This window comes from Lacerta agilis, chromosome 7, assembly GCF_009819535.1.
Source record: "Lacerta agilis isolate rLacAgi1 chromosome 7, rLacAgi1.pri, whole genome shotgun sequence".
Lineage (NCBI taxonomy): Eukaryota > Metazoa > Chordata > Lepidosauria > Squamata > Lacertidae > Lacerta > Lacerta agilis.
Genome location: NC_046318.1, coordinates 30,232,832 through 30,246,516, shown reverse-complemented (window position 1 = coordinate 30,246,516; position 13,685 = coordinate 30,232,832). Strand labels below are relative to the sequence as shown.

General features: G+C 42.2%; 1 protein-coding gene across 5 annotated transcripts in view; it reads left to right on the top strand.

The window, feature by feature from the left end:
- The window catches only part of RIPOR2 (RHO family interacting cell polarization regulator 2), a 102,050-nt gene that overhangs the window by 28,036 nt on the left and 60,329 nt on the right, over positions 1–13,685 (top strand). The gene's annotated exons all lie outside the window — the stretch shown is intronic.

Below are 13,685 nucleotides of genomic sequence, written 5' to 3'. Positions count from 1 at the left end.
CTTCAGTGCAGCTTGGCTGGCTTAAGTAGTTGTAGATCATGTCTCCGCATCTCCAGAAGTGAAGAGTATTACAACCGCCTGACAGCCATTTTCAGCTGGATTATAAAGATGTGAAAGCAACAGAGAATGTTTTATCTGTCTATCGTTGTGTTTGCTATCCTGTCACAGCTTTTCTTGTGTTGTATAATGTTAGCATAGAACTATAGCATGAAGTTCAATGAGCTTTTTGGTGGTTTAGCTCATGTGCTACAAGCTGCAGCTCCCAGTTGAAATCTCAGCTTGGCCATGAACCTTTCCTCAGCTTTCAGTCTCCAGTCTATACTAGCGAGCTAACAAAACTGACCTATTTTACAGTGTACCTGGAACACCAGGATTTTGCTACATAAATGTAAGAGACCCTCTGGGCCCACCACCCATGATATCCTGATAACAGCATGGTAGGGAGGTAGGATGGGTGGGGTACATGCTTTGTGGGACCCATCTCTCTTGCTGAATTTATATTTTCTTGTTTGGAACATTTGGAGCAGTTTTGCTTGTTTTATAATTGTAATGGTTTTATCTGTTTTCATAATTTTGCATTCTGTTGTTGGAACCTTTGGGTAAGAAATATTTTGAGCAACTAAATAAATAATGGCAGTGGACTGCCTGCGACTTGTAAGAAAAGCACAGCCAATGCCATCTTAATTTTTCCAGAATGCCACATTCCAGAATGTGTGCATGTGTACAGCTTGCTGAAATGTCATACATTTTGGAGCCTGAGATAGTGAAGGGTCATTAGAAGCAAATTTAGTGTCAATCTCATCTGCTGTTCTGAAATATTTCATTGTTTGGTATGACATCTTTAGTGTGGTAGATTAGCACAGGACTATTGATTCATTCACTAGTGGACAGTACATTCAGCATGGCAGTAGATACCAGAGAATCCAAGAATCCATCCAATTCTTTTTTTCATTGTATGATGCTTTCTAATTTGAAAGTTAGCTGGTCTTGAGCTGATGGAGCTTGGAGGCAACTGGAATGGCTGTTGATGATGGGCAAGCGTGGCTGTGGATACAACAACAGTTTCATGACACAATAAAAAGTGGAGGCTGAATAGAACTCTGCAGTGCACCAAATCTTTCAAACAGCACATTTGCATCTCTCAACAGGTGGTGAAACTGAGTCACTTACTGCTACCCTACCACAACAGGAGTATCTGTTTGCAATGAAGCAGAAGGGAGCATATGCCTTTAGTTACTGAGTTCTTACGTATTTTATTCTTGCCAAGGATCTCTGTGCATCTTTATCCTGATTAATCATGTATGCATAATCCATAAGAATTCAGTTTATACAAACAACTTGGTTCTCCTTCTTCCTTTTGAACAGCTGGTGATTTCACACGTCCCGTCGTCCTCCCTTTAAATCTGTATGTATGACAGCTAGAGATACTCAAAGTAGCTGACAAAAACAATCCCCTCACCTAGCTGGGTAGGACAGGTTTGTTTCCTGCTCTGAATTGCTTTGCCTGTCAGCAGTGTCCACTCACTTCTGGTTTCAAACAGAGCAATTGTAAGAACAGAAGTGAAAACACCTACACAAACCAAATGATTTGGGACAGGCCCGGAATAAGCTGCAGGTGGTACACTGCTCCAAGGTTGTTTTGTTTGTATTGCCTTTATCACCATAGCATTCTGGCAGAGTGAAGTTGCTGGGGAGAAAGAGCATCTATTGAAAGAGGCGCTGTTTGATTTCTATAGCGAAACATGGTGAACACTTCTGTACTCCTCCACCTGCTGTCATTCTTTACAGTAGAAGACAGTTTAGATATATCCAGGTCAGAAAACCTCCACATGTGTGGCAATGCATTTAGCAAAGTCAATGTACCTTTCCATATATTTCTTGAAAGCATAAGCCTGTTACCTTTTTTATATATATTGCTGGGAGGTTCTGCTGCGGCTAAGATTTTTTTCCATGACTTCACATTGGCTTGGTTTGCACAGCAAGTGGAGAGGAATTCATAGCTGCTTTGCTCTTCCCAGTCCCTTTGCTGCTATGCTGAGATAAGCAGGGGCGGAGGAAGCTGCTTTGCCACCCGGGGCGGCAAACCCAGGGGCGGAGTCACTCCGTAGTGTGCATGTGTAACGTCACTATGTATAATGCATACGTCATTACATTTGACGCATGCGTAGCGACGCACATGCACATTATGGAGTGGCGGCAAGTCAGGGAGGGGCGTCAGCGGCCCAAGAGAAGCCCGCAGAGGGGAAGGGCGGGCTTCTCTTCGGCTGCTGATGCCCCTCCCTGGCTCACATCCACCCGCAGCCCAAGCAGCAAAGCACGCGCCAACGGCTAACCTGCTCGGCGCGTGTTCTGCTATTTCCGGCTCGGTTTCCGAGCCCCTCCGTTGAGCGTGGCTTTTTACCGGTCGTCTGCGGGGCTGGCTTGGGTGTCACGCCGGGGGGGGCGCCCAGAGTGTCACCCCCTCCAGGGTGGAACACGGGGTTCCCCGCCCCCTTCATCCCCCTTCCTACGGCACTGGAGATAAGGTTTGGATTGGCATGCCATCCAAACTGGGATTTGTGGTTAAGGTCTGACCTCACTAAACACAAGCTGTAGCCAAGGTTTGTTCTTTGCTACTGTTCATGGTTGGTAGTGAGAGAGCTTAACTATGAGTCCCAGTTTGGATGACACACTAAGCCAAACCTTTGCTGAGCTCAATATGGTGCTAAAAAGGACCAGAGAGGAGACAATCAGTTAAGACCTTCCCAGAAGCTGGTTCCAGTATGCCATAGTTTGGTTTACTGTGTCATGTGAACCAGTGCTGGCACAATGAATCATAGAATTGTAGAGTTGAGAGGGATCACAAGGGTTGTCTATTCCAATCCCCTGCAATGCAGGAATCACAGCTAAAGAATCATGACAAATGGCCATCCAACCTCTTTCTTAAAAACCTCCAGTGAGCCTGACCACCAGACTTGGAGAGTCATTGGCCTCATACAAAGAAAAATAAATTATGATTAAAAAAAAAAAAAGATTATCTTTGAAGATGTTTAGTAGGGCCAGTTCTGGGGTGACTTCTAAAACTTGCTTAGTTATTTTGCATCTTTTTTGTATGATTGATGTCCAGAAGAGTTGGATTTTAGGACATTCCCACCACATGTGCCTGTGGAGGTGCATCCTCTCCAGCATTTTGGTGAGGTTCCTGGGCGTATTGGCGTTACTTTCCATGGTGTTAGGTACCACCTATAAGTGAGTTTCAGAGTGAATTCTTTTATTTTTGCTGATGTGGATTTAAAGGGAGGTTTAGACCACATTCTGGTCCATTGGGTAGGGTTAATCTCATAGCCTAAAAAATGGAATGGCTCTTCAAAGCACATACTTTACAGTGCCATACTAATCATATTTAGTAAGTTGTATTGAATTCAACAGGGCTTACACCCAGGTAAAATGGGGTTAGGATTGCAGCCTTGATTCTGCAGCCTTGGTTGCATTGATATTATTAGATCTCTCTCAAGACATAAGAGATGAATTAATATTAGCCCCTATTTTACTGCAATGTCCATGAGACAGCTACCCAACACCATGCCTATGCTTGCCTTTAGGGCCTTAATTGTTCCCATTCTTTCCATTTTCCAGCTGAGTAACTTGCTTGGATGCTCTTATACTACATGACCCATTTTTCAGCTGTTTCTGCAAAGATGACACAGAGTTTCTCAAACATTCCAGAACCCTCAAGATATCTCTCTTCAAAGATGTTTGAGCAAACAGTGAGCCTGTAACTTGCCACCAAGAACCTCTGAGATCCTTCTCATTTATTTATGTGTTTATTTTATTGAATATTAATTGCATCATTCTCCTTTAAATTAATTCAGATCATCTTTCCATTTGCCCTTTGCAATAAAGACATGCAAATCCCCACGTACGTGCACATAACCCCTAAACACTTTTATTTATTTATTTATTTATTTTTTAAAAGGTTATACAGAAGGGGGATATTGTGGTAGCTGTAGTGACAAGAGTTTGCAACGGTAACTTGCTGCACTGCCTGCCTGTATAGAAAAGCCTTTGGTGGCATCCGGCTTACCTCTTACTGATTCTCAGTGATATTGTTTGGCTTTGGTTTTGCTGCTTGAGAGAGATAGCCAGGGCGAGGCAGAAAGTAAAAGAAATCAGAAGCGAGGAAAGGAACGCTGGGAAGAAGGTTCAGTGCAATGACAGGAAGAGAAGAAGACCTGAGGCAAAGAGCCAAAAGGCGAAAATGAACAGAGAGAAGAATCACGTGTGGCTAGGAACTACAGAGCTCCTGCCAACATAGCAGTTCGAAAGCATGTCAAAGTGCAAGTAGATAAATGGGTACCACTCCAACAGGAAGGTAAATAGCATTTCTGTGCTCTGCTCTGGTTCACCAGAAGCGGCTTTGTCATGCTGGCCACATGACCCGGAAGCTGTACGCTGGCTCCCTCGGCCAGTAAAGCGAGATGAGCACCTCAACCCCAGAGTCGGACACGACTAGACCTAATGGTCAGGGTTCCCTTTACCTTTACCTTTAGGAACTACAGAACTGAGAAATGCTGAGAATCACATATTGATTTGAATAACTACTGCAATTAAATCTTTAATTCTGATGAACAGTTAATATCCATAGCCAGGTAAAAATACCCATTGCGTCCCACTCACCGGGGAGTAAGCCCCATTGAATTCAATGTGCCTTTCTTCTGAATAGACGTGATTAGGATTGCGCTATAAAAGCCTTTTGAACAGGGGATGTTTCAACAACTTCTGAATGCCAGAGGTTGGGCACCTGTGTGTCCCCGTGGGGCAGTGTTCCTGAGGCCCTGGGACCCTGTTTCTAATCCCCACAGGTAATTCATTGCCTAGAGCTGATTTGCTTATTGGGTCATGCAGCCACAATCTTGCTTTGCCTTCTATTGAGATGTTCCTTCCAGAATTGTAATTGCATAGAATTTGGATGGTATGGTTTAAAAATTTAAATAGAGTTGCATTCTGCCTCCCCCTCTCCCTCCCGCAGCCGCTGCCAATGCATGTTATAAACTCCATCTTTGAAGCTCAGGAAGCATTATACATACATACATATAGGTTAATACGTCTTTTTTAGACAGAAAAGGTGCAAGTAGCACTGCTATCAAGACAGTACATTGAAAGGGTACTTTTACTTTGAATAAGTGAAAGGACAGACAGATGGAATACATAATGTGAGCACTGGAGGGATAAAACATGAACATGTAGTGTTGTTCAGGAAGACCATTAACATTCCATAAGGGTTTAAGAAAACAGAGATGGCCTCTTTAAAATGTACAAAACACTTCTTTAAAATTCCAACCTTGTAGATTAAAAGAGAAACACTGAAATGCACAAATAGATTAGAGAGAGAGAGAGAAAATTAAATGGGCTTCCCCCTTGTAAGTAACCACAAAGCCATACATAATTTGTGTGTGTGTGTGTGTGTGTGTGTGTGTGTGTGCAACTTTTCCGCCTTAAGGGTTCGTCAGACACATTGCATGACCCAGTAATGGCTGCCTGTCTCTTCTAATCCTCAAGACCAGAAATGATCAACTAGCAGCTCACAGGCCAGCTCTCTCCCCACAGAGCAACTTTTATCTAGCCTCTAGTTTCCCTACCAATTTTTAAAGCAAGCAGAGCAGGAGGTGGAAATGTGCAAACGATTTCCTTTGCAAAGGAGACAATGCAATGGGATTGTGTTTGTTTTTCATACGCATTTCATTTCATGTCCCTTTCAAACCCATACTGGTAAGTGAGGAGGCCAAGGAACACTGCCTTTTCTCAGCTTTTACCACCAACACCCCAACCTCATACCACCCAAATGTTCATGCCTGTGAGGCTCTTGCTGGTAGGTATGCAATGCCAACTTTATTACCACACAAACCTTTCTCAAAAGTTTTCCTTTGGCAAAATTAGCTGCTGATCAGTAATCCTGAGAAACTGACAATACCTTTCAGCTGAAGTTTATGGTGACTTTTTTTAAGAACATAAAGTGGCTGCCGGATCAGGCAAATGACCCATCTCATCCTGTTCTCACAGTGGCCAGCCAGATGCCCATGGGACACTTGCAAGCAAGATCGGGGCACAAAAGCACTCTCACCTCCTGCGGTTTCCAGCAACTGGTTTTTGCAACACACTGCCTTTGACCATGTTTTTTCTGTCTTAAAACACAATGCTGTGATTGCTATATTCAGAAGCAAGTCCCACTATGTTCAGTAGGATTTACTCCCTAGTAAGGGTGTTCAGCATTTCAGCTTAAGCCATAGTTTTCATACTGAAACTTTCCAAGTTTAAAGATATTTAAGCTTGGCAGATATCCATACTAGTATTATAAGAACAGAACAGACTATGCAATGGAGACTTTATTCTGATTTTGCAGAGGATGGAAAGGATTCTGATTTTGTACTTAAACCTGATTATTAATAGATCACTTCTTCAGTACAACACACCCTCAAACTTGGATCCTAAACCTCTCCCCTACCACAACAATAATGCCATCAACAAGCAATCTTTGAAAATATCCTCTTTGAAATGTTGCGTTTTCCTTTCATAATGATTTCCTTTAATAACGATGCTGCTTCAGAATAAACATATGCAATAAATACTGCAAATTCTACGCATTTTGTGGGAAGCGCTGTTATATTTTAACAGACAGGCCTTCATTTTTTTTCCATTTTTCCCTTTATAAAGGCAAGTCAGTCATCTCCCATTCCTACAAAAAAAATAATGGAATGTTACCATGTATTCTTTGGTAATTATTCTGTAGCTGCCCAGTCTGCAAGGTATTCTACTTGTTGGGAGCCTGAGAGCAACTTCTCCTGAAAGCTTTCACAGCTCATTTATTCTGCCTATCCCCTTTGGTTTATCTCCCACTCTGAGGGAACATGAATGCACATGGAACTCCCTGAGCCCTGGTGGAAAGAAAGGATAATTCTCTCTAGTTCATCACCAAGGCAACTGAAATTTCCTATAGAATTTACTTCTCATAGCAGGTTTTTTTTTTTTTAAAGTTCCTGCTGTACATCAGCCCCTTGAGAGAAATCTGGAGCTCTGGGGAAGATGGTGTTTTTCTTCTGTGTGTCTCCCACCATTGATTTGATAGCATCCTCTTCCACAGCCTTCCCACAGAAGTGTGCAAAGCCCTTTATGCCTCCTAGCTTAACACTTGCTGAAAAACAGCACAGTCCCTTGAGAGAGGCCTTATACAAACACAATTGTAGACAGTCTTTAATAGATGTCTTCACAAATGTTGCCCTGGTTCATACATTATTATACTTGATGTCTTTGCATTGGGGGAAGAATGATAAACCTCCTCCCTTCCATCATGGAGATTAATGGATTGTCTGTCCTGAATGCTGCTCACATAATTTATTTCCCACGAAAAGGGGGGGGGACTGAGCCTCCATGTGATCAGACCTTCACATGGAGACCCTGACTCATAACATTTGGGTTGGGCAGAGTGGATAGACCACATTGTTCCTTTGCCTCACAAAGGCCCTAGGTAGTGTATGAACCAGGTCCTTGACATTTATATATATAATGTTAGTGGATTTTTGTGTGCTGGCACCACACACCTTTGGAATGGTTTTTGCCTTCCAAGCAGCCCCACTGGCCTGATATTGCTGGGACATTCTGTTCTAACCATTCACCAACAAGTCATATCTTAGGAACTAATTATTGCCTTTTGATTACTTCATTTAAGGTAATTAAGGCTTCAAGGCCATATTTATCGGCGTGGTGCTGATAATGCGAAGGTTGCAGGTTTGATCCCCACGTGGGACTGCTACATATTCCTGCACTGCAGGGAACTGGACCAGATGATCTTCAGAGTGCCTTTCAGCTCTACAATTCTATAAATCATTATTTGGGTGTTTTCATTTTGTTTAATCCTTTAAGCCACAGCCGTTGGTACTGTTCATCAGTAGCATCTTATCTGATACAAATTTGTTGGGGGTTTTTAGTTCCAAATCTATAATAATACCAGTAATTAATGATAGATTCTAACAAAATTTCTGGAAGAACTTTCTGACGATAAGAGCTGTTCAACAGTGGAACAGACGTCTACGAGAGGTACCGGACTCTCCTTCCTTGGAGGTTTTTAAAGCAGAGCTTGGATGGCCATCTGTCATGTGTGATCTAGCTCAGATTCCTGCATTGCAGGGGGTCATAATGGGGACATAACAAAAACAACCATACTGGGCTCTCCTGGCTAGCTTAATGAATGCCTGTACAGCCTGGTATGACATTTTTCATGTCAAGGCAACTGACACTGAAAGGAGAAGTGTCAGGCACAGTACAAGCAACAGCATGTCCCTTCTGCTTGTTCCTGCTACTGCCTCTCCTCCCCCCCTGCAATCTAGAGGCCCCACTAAGGAGGTGCTTTAGGAGGTGGTACCACAGGGAAAGCACACTGGGTGGGGTCTGCCAGGAGCTGATTGGGGGAGGCAAGGGGCATTTTTCCTGGAGGAGCCTCAGATCTAATCCTAGATCTGCAAACATGGCCCCAGAAAAAGTCGTCTCTTGAATCCTAATCCATCTTGTATCTGCCACTGATGACATGTTTGAAGGAGAGCCTCTAGAGCAGGGGTAGGCAACCTAATGCCCATGGGCCGGATGCAGCCCAATTGCCTTCTCAATCCGGCCTGTGGATGGTTCAGGAATCAGCGTGTTTTTACATGAGTAGAATGTGTCCTTTTATTTAAAATGCATCTCTGGGTTATAGGAATTCATTCATTTTTTCTCCCAAAATAGAGTCCAGCCCACCACATGGTCTGAGGGACGGTAGACCAGCCCATGGCTGAAAAAGGTTGCTGACCCCTGATTTAGAGCATCTTCTTGTTTTGGGGGGGAAAATGAACGAATTCCTATGCCCCACAAATAACCCAGAGATGCATTCTAAATAAAAGGACACATTCTACTCATGTAAAAACACACTGATTCCTGGACCGTCTGCAGGCCGCATTTAGAAGGCGATTGGGCTGCATCCGGCCCCTGGGCCTTAGTTTGGGGACCCCTGCTCTAAATGAAAAAGTTGTTTTCTCCATTCCCAACATTTTCCCACCACCTGCTAGGTATCTGAGTCCCAAATTCCACATACCGGTATTCACTCTCAGCATGGTAAAGTCATTGCTAGCTTATCATACCTCTTTAATTTCACACAGCAAATAGTTCTTATAAATGCTCCTCCATATGTTTGACAATTGCTATTTACCGCATAAGAGAAGCTGTTTGTCTTGACGCCTTCCACCTGGCATTGTAAATGTCAGAAATGGAAGCACATTCATTAAAAAACATCTACCACATGTAACTTACAAGGTTAAATGAACCCAGGGAGTGTCATCTCCCAATATCTCTGCATAGTGGGGAATCTTATTGGAGAAAACTTAAAATACAATGTACACTTTAGCTTACCTAAACTGTAGCAATATATAGTTGCACCATTGCTTGCTTGTGCAACTAGTTCAGTTCTGTGTTGAATTCTAGCGAAGTCCTTTTGCAATTCTCTCCTTCACCACAGCCCTTCCTCCTTCACTGTTAGATTCCATGACATCACACAATAGGAACATTCAGTGCAAAATGTCTTGTTACATGGGATTAGTTATAGCAATAGGAGTACAGAAACATTTCCTCACCCTTCTCCTGCTATGGGAACTGCATACACTGGTAGTTTAAGCTAAGACAGGGATGCAGCAATTAGGGGGTTGCCAGAAGATTACCAAATTTTTAATGGGGACACTCATTTTCTTTTCATTGGTTCTTAGGTTTATGCAGATCTTGTGGCAGTTCCAAAATCATTGCATGCCAATCTTGCTCATCTTATAGCATGTGGAGCCATATGCCCATCATGTGTGCCCATCATATTGTCACATGTTGACACCTTTTTGAGGGTTTCAGCTAAAGTGTGTTTCGAGATCCACGCTTGTCTCGATTCTTTGTACGGCATTCCCCCATAATATTTTTATTTAATAGTATTTGCTTTAAAATCCCAAAAAGTGAGTGGATTTAGCATAAGTAGGCCACAGAATAAATCCAATTTTACTCTTAAGCCACTTTGCCCCCCCCCCCTTTTCCATGGCTATGAAAACAGGCCTGAGTGGAGTTACAAAAATGAAAATCTAAAGAAATTGCATTATTTATTAAGATGCACTTAATTTCTAGAAAGCCTACCATAATCATTTTACCCAGCACCCTACGTTATAATTGTATTATCTGTTGGGTATACTAACAAGCAAATGGTTATATGTATCTGCATTAGCTCAACAACTAAAAAAGCTTTCTTACATTAATTAGATTCTGTTCTGCCACATAAGGGAATCCAAATTGTAAAGATGTTATTGGTGGAGATGGCATGGTGAAAAAGCATAACATGATTCTTTTTTCTTTTGTCTCCTTGAACAAAATTATTGTGTTGTTGGTGAGAAGCCTCAATAAGTTACCATATTTTTCCGTGTCTAAGACGCCCCCTATTTGTGAGGACTCCAAATTAAGAAAATGGGGGGAGATTTATTGAGCTGTTTGGGGGGAGCATTGCCCAGAGTTGTTGAGCTTTTCTTGGGGAGGATTTCCAAGAGTTGTTGAGCTTTCTTGGGGGGGGGGGTTGCCAAAAATCACTCACCCACATGACCTACTCTGCCACTCGCACACATCACTCAAGCCACCAATTGTCTGCCTCCTCGCCACCAGCAGCCACCAATCGCCTGCACAATTGCCACAGCGACAACCAATTGAAACCAGCCCTTGAAACACCCACCAATCACCAGCACAATCACCGCTGACAATCTCCTGCTCGCAACAGCAACCAATCCCCACTCACCCCAATGCACTATCCGTGTATAAGACGACCCCCAGTCTTTAAGATTAAATTATAATAAAATAAACCCTCGTTTTATACATGGAAAAGTCTGGTATAATGTTGACTCAAGGGAAATTGTGCAAGGATTGAGAAGTGTAACCACGTTGATTTCTTGCAGCAAAACACAAAGCACAAAGCAAAGAGTCTTAACCACTTTCTTTCAGCATAAGCTGTTGTAAACTACAATCCACTCCATTAGATCCACAAAGTGCTATTCTGAGTTACACACACAAGACCACAGATAGAAAGGATTGAATGTTGGGGGGCCGTTGTAGTATTTTTTTAGATCTCCAGAGTTTTGCAAGCTTTTTGTTTTGGTTTGCCATTTTGCTGTAAAATATCAGGACTATGAAATGTTGCAGTTAAAGCAAAGAGGTGCTGCTTTTGTGAATGTTGACTTTTTCAGATGAATGACACTGTATGTTTGTACCTTGCTTTTGCTACCAGGGTTGTCTACTACATAACCCTTTCTGTCTTTGTAACAGCCCTGTGAGGTTGGCTAGGCTACATTAATATTTGTAGCAGTTCTTGCGAATAGATTGCTGGGGGTGGGTGTGCCCAGGCACCAGACACCAAGGCATACTGGACCCAGGGAAATCCTGTTGGCATTCCTGTTTACACATGGAGGGGGTACTGTAAACTGTGAGGTCAGAAGAAAATGAGTTTCAGAAAAGCCCAAACATTGATAATTATGTAATTCACAGTGGCACTTCACAGAACACTTGCTGATAGTACAGACATCCTGGCATTGGTAAGACAATGTGTGCAATGCCAAGAGAATGCGTCCTTTCATCATTACTTGCAAAAGATTTATTAATACATTTATTTTGAGTGGTAGGCCAAGTTTATTTATGACTTTGGGATACCCAGGCTGGAGTTGCTTTTGAGACTGCTGAGGACAGTATGATTGAGGCAGTCATTGCTTTTTTGTGCATACTTATCCCATTGCACACTCTGATTAAACAGTCTCTGCAAATATTTGAAGCACTACAAAACCCTGCAAAGCCTGTTAAACAGACATGACATTGGAATGAGTGTGCACACCATGAGCGTATTTCATATCACCTTTAACAGCCTGCAAAAACTGTTATTTGTCTCCAACCCCGATTTATCCACCCACACACTAGCATTCCCAGACATGTGCAGGGGAAAAAATATCCTTCATGCATACCAGTTTACCCAGGGGAAAATGGCATGGCCTCGTTTTATATAGCTTCCACAAAGTATGGGGTGGCACTGCTAAGCTCTTCTCCATGTCCCTCTTTACGAATCCTTGGTGCAGTCTCTGTACTAGGCGCCCAGCATCAATTATCTCATCCTGGCCTCCCACCCTAAAATTAGAAATCCATATTTCACAAAAATAAATAAATAAATAAATAAATAAATAAATAAATAAATAAATAAATTGAGCTGAATAAGGTACACAAATTTAGTGCCCGTCCAATCAGCAAAAGCTATTTGACATGTGTTGGCTTTTCTAGTTGCACTGCTTTAGTACAGAATTATAGACTGCTGGACTACTTAAAAGGGCCTAGAATTGTTGTCTGAAATGAATTACGCAGATTGGACATGCACTTAATTTGTACACAGACAACTCTATTTTTGTGGAACATGGTCAGTGTAATGGGCACAGTCTGGGCCAATTAAAATTACTGCGAATTTTGAGCTTGCATCCAGTGACGTAGATCTCTCCCTCTTTTCTCAGTATCCATTGTGTTTCTTCCCCTCTTCTCTCTCTCTGTCCCTTCCCATTCCTCGCACTTACCACAAAGCAGGAGAGGCAAGCTTAGTGAAAGAAAGAAAAAAGCACAAGCTGATGATTAGCATAGCAACTACTTATCCCTAATCGCTTCAAATGCTGATAATAGAATTGTGGGTCATAAGTTAGAAAACTGGATATATCCATCAATGCAAAGATGATAAATGAAATGGATTATTTCTCATTCTGTATTGGCTATTTTTTAAAAGAATAAATAGAAAATCTGTTTTCTGATAGGTAGGTCAAAGAATGCCAATGTATGCAAAGCTTTGTTAATTTTATACGTTGCAATTAGTCTCTTTGAAATCACTAAGAGGTTGATCCCCAAAACTTTTTTGTGCGGCGTCTGTAAAACATATGGGAAGGACCACAGCTTTTGGCTGGCTGGAGTGTGTCCTTCAATGTGGTAATGCATCTCCTGCTTGCCTGGGTGGAGAAGGGAGCTAGTATATGTAGGAACCTCTGACTTTTGCCTGGTTGAAATTTCCCTTTGTACAGTAGCCAATGGGTCACATGCATTGTTTCAAGCCCCTCTCAACAGTGGATGTGGTCCCTGGAATTTTGCCATGAAAAAATGCAGCCCTCAAAATATAATATTATTAATAATAACAATTTAATTGTTGTAGTAGTAGTAGTAGTAGTAGTAGTAGTAGTTATACATACTGCTTAATGCCCAGTTGGCTTCTAAAAACCAACAGCACAACATTGTTAAAATACGGAGTAATTAACACCATGATTGCAATACAACACAGTAAGGCAATCCCACTGAAACAATAAAATGTAATTGTCAATGATTAAAACAGACAACCAAACAATGCCATTAAAATAGAAATGAAAACGGGTGACTCCGGTCAAGAGATAACGGGAATGCCTTTGTAAACAGGTGTGCCTTTAAATGCCAGTGGGATGCTAATACAGATGGGGCCTCTCATATTTCAGCAGGAAGTGGGTTCCACAAAACTTATATCCACAGTGAAAAAGCCCACCTCTCCATCACCACAGCCTGTTAATCATCAGGCTAACTGGGTTTCATTTGTTGTTCTTAATGCCCTTGCTGGGCAATGAAGGGGAAGT